General features: G+C 25.4%; 2 pseudogenes; both read left to right on the top strand.

Moving 5' to 3' along the window:
• Positions 1–568: 568 nt before the first annotated feature.
• LOC144961546 (5S ribosomal RNA) lies at positions 569–683 on the top strand (annotated as a pseudogene).
• Positions 684–2,024: 1,341 nt separating this feature from the next.
• On the top strand, positions 2,025–2,139 carry LOC144961547 (5S ribosomal RNA; annotated as a pseudogene).
• The last annotated feature ends 1,582 nt before the right edge of the window (positions 2,140–3,721 follow it).

Raw genomic sequence — 3,721 nt, 5'->3', positions numbered from 1 at the left:
TAATTATTATTTACAATTTTTTAAAAACTTTTTTTTTTTAATTTTTTTTTTTGTTTTTTTTTTCAAATGTATTTAATTTTGTTTTATATTGAAGTAGTAGTAGTAGTAGTATATAGTTGTAGTATATTTTAGTAGAAATATAGTAGTATAGTAGTAGTGTGTGAAAGTAGAGTAATAATAATAAAAAAAAAAAAATTTGAAATTTATATTAAATTATTTCGCATTTTGTTTAGCCCATACTACGTTAAAAATAGGTTTGTCAAAACCCCCAAAGTCAAGCAAGCGGCGTGGTTAGTCATTGGGGGACCCTTTGGAAACCCCCCGTTTTGAATTTTTTTTTAATTTTATCTTTTTCAATTTATACATTTTAAGATTTTTTGTTTGTTTTTTAAAATTTTTAAAAAAATTTCTTTTTTATAGCAAAAAGTAAGTAGTAAAGTAGTAGTAGTAGAAAGTGTAGTAGAATAGTAGTAGTGTAGTAGTAGTATAAGTAGTAGTAGTAGTAGTAGTAATAATAATAAAAATAATAATACCAATATATTTTAAAATTCTATTTTCGACACTTGTTGTCTACGACCATACTACGTTGAAAATACCGGTTCTGTCCGATCACCGAAGTCAAGCTACGTCAGGCGTGGTTAGTACTTAGAGGGTGACCGCTGGGAACCCACGTGTTGTAGACATCTTTTTTAAAAAAAAGTTTTTAAGAAATATAAATTATTTTTTTAAAATTTTATTAAATTTTAAATATTCATTTGTTTGTTTTTTTTAAAATTTTTAAATTAAAATTTTTTTTTTTTTATAGCAGTAAAATAGTAGGTGTAGTGTAGTGTATTGTAGTATAAGTAGTAGTAGATGTTTAGTAGTAGGTATTAAGAAATTTTGTTAGTTTTGTAGTAGTAAGTAGTAGTAGTAGAGTTAGTAGAGTAGTAGTAGTAGTTAATAAAAATAATGAAAATTTTATTTTAAAAATTATTTTCGACACTTTTTCTACCCCAAATAGTAAATCCCCGGTTCTTTTTTCGATCCCCGAATCAAGAACGGGGTTTTAAAAGGGCCGGGGGGGTTTTATTTTTTTTAAAATTTTTTTTTTTTTTTTTTTGTTCTATTTGTTTGTGTTTTTTAATTGTTAATTAAATTTTTTTTTTTTTATAGCAGTAAAAGTAGTAGTAGTAGTAGTAGTAGTAGTAGTAGTAGTGTAAAATTTATAGTAGTATAAAAAGTAGTATAGTATTTGTAGTAGTAGTGTATAGTAGTAGTATAAAAATAGTAGTAGTATAATTTAGTAGTAAAAATAATATAATAATAAAAATAAAAAATAAAAATAATAAAAATAAAAATAAAAATATAATATTATATTAAATTTATTTCGAACTTTTTGTCTACGACATATCTTGAAAATCCGGTTTCGTCATACCGAATTCAAGCAACGTCGGGCGTTTTTGTACTTTTTATTGTTTGTGTTTTTTTTTTTAAAAAAATTTTTTTTTTATAAATAAAATAGTAGTATAGTATATAGTAGTAGTAATAGTTAGTATTAGTAGTAGTAGTAGTAGTAGTAGTTAGTAGTAGTAGTATAGTAGTAGTAGTTGTAGTAGTAGTAGAGTAGTGTAGTATTTATAGTAGAAATAATAATAATAAAAAAATTGTAATATTATTTTAAACTTTATTTTCGACACTTGTGTCTACGACCATACTCGTTGAAAATCCCGGTTCTCGTCAATCACCGAAGTCAAGCAACGTCAAGGCGTGGTTAGTATTAAATTGGTGACCGCTTGGGAACCCAGTGTTTTTAACTCTTTTTTTTTTTAATTTATCTATTTAACAATTTTATAACATTTTTAATAATTTATTTGTTTGTTTTTAAATTTGTTATTTAAATTTTGTCTTTTATATTAGATAGTAGTAGTTAGTAGTAGTAGTAGTAGTAGTAGTAGTTAGTAGTAGTAGTAGTAGTAGTAGTAATAAAAATAATAAAAAATATAATATAATATTATATTAAACTCTATTTTCGCCCACTTGTTGTCTACGCCCATACTACGTGAAAATACGGTTCTCGTCAGATCACCGAAGTCAAGCAACGTCAGGCGTGGTTATTTCTTAATGGGTGACCGCTTGGGAACCCACGTGTTGTAGACACCCTTTTTTTAAGTTTAAAAAAAAATATAAATTCATCTATTTTACAACTTTATTACATTTTTAATGATTCTATTTGTTTTGTTTTTTAATTTTTAATTAAATTTTCTTTTTTATATCAGTAAAAGTGAAGTAGTAATAGTAGTAGTAGTATTTAGTAAGTAGTAGTAGTGGTAGTAGTAGTAGTAGTAGTAGTAGTATAGTAGTAGTAGTAGTATAATAATAATATTAATAAAAATATTATATTAAATTCTATTTTCGACACTTGTTGTCTACGGGCCCATTACTACGTTGAAATACCGGTTCCGTCCGATCCCGAAGCAAGCTAGTCAGGCGTGGTTAGTACTTAGTGGGTGACCGCTTGGGAACCCACGTGTTGTAGACATTTTTTTTTAAAAAAAGTTTTTAAGAAATATAAATTCATTATTTTTACTTATTACATTTTAAATGTTTATTTGTTTGGTTTTTTAATTGTTAATTTAAATTTTGTTTTTTTATGAGTAAAAAGGGTAGTAGTTTGTAGTAGTAGTGTAGTAGTGTATTTAAAATAATAATAAAAATTAGTAATATTATTTAAAATCTATTTTCGACACTTGTCTGCCATACTAGTTAAAATCCCGGTTTTTTTTCCCGATCCCGAAGAAAAGCAACGTCAGGCGGGGTTTAGTATTAAATGGGTACCGCGGGGAAACCCCCAGGTTGTAGACATTTTTTTTTAAAAAAAGTTTTTAAAAAATTTTAAATATTTTTTAAAATTTTATTTTTTTTAAAATGATTTATTTTTTTTGTGTTTTTTAATTTTTTAATTTAAATTTTTTTTTTTTATGGTAAAAGTGTAGTTTGGGTTTTAGTGTGTATAGTAGTTTTTTGTAGTGGTGTAGTAGTTATTTTGTTAGTAGAATAGATTTTGTTTGTATGAGTTAGTGTTGTAGTAGTAGTTAGTAGTTGTAGTAGTTTAAAAATTATTAAAATAGAAATTTTATTTTAAATTCTATTTGAACGTTTTTAACGACCATACTCGTTAAAAATCCGGTTCTCGCCCAATCACCGAAGTCAAGAAACGTCAGGCGTGGTTAGTATTATTTGGGTGACCCTTGGGACCACGTGTTGTGACATTTTTTTTTAATTTTATCATTTCACAATTTTTAACTTTTTTAAAATTTTTTTGTTTGTTTTTTAAATTGTTATTTAAATTTTGTTTTTATATTGAAGTAAGTGTAGTGAGTAGTATAGTAGTAGTAGTAGTGGGTAGTAGTAGTAGTAAAAATAGTAGTAGAAAGTAGTAGTAATTTTAATAATTTTTATAAAAAAAAATAGTAATATATTTTAAATCTTTTTTCGAACTTTTTGTCTACGACCATACTCGTTAAAAAACCGGTTCCTCCGATCCCCAAAGTCAAGAAAGTCAGGGTGGTTGTACTTAAGGGTGCCCCTTTGGAACCCCACGTTTGTGACTTTTTTTTTTTAAAAAAAAAAAATTATCTTTTTAAAAATTTTTTTACATTTTAAATGATTTATTTTTTTTTTTTTAATTTTTTTTAAATTTTTTTTTATAAGAAAAGTAGTAGTTGTTGTAGTAGTAGTA

Source organism: Berghia stephanieae, unplaced genomic scaffold (genome assembly GCF_034508935.2).
Source record: "Berghia stephanieae isolate SIO BIC M18660-M18661 unplaced genomic scaffold, UCSD_Bste_1.3 scaffold2946, whole genome shotgun sequence".
NCBI classification, from domain to species: Eukaryota; Metazoa; Mollusca; class Gastropoda; order Nudibranchia; family Aeolidiidae; genus Berghia; species Berghia stephanieae.
The sequence above is the reverse complement of the archived record's forward strand: the minus strand, read 5'-3'. Positions and strand labels throughout refer to the sequence as shown.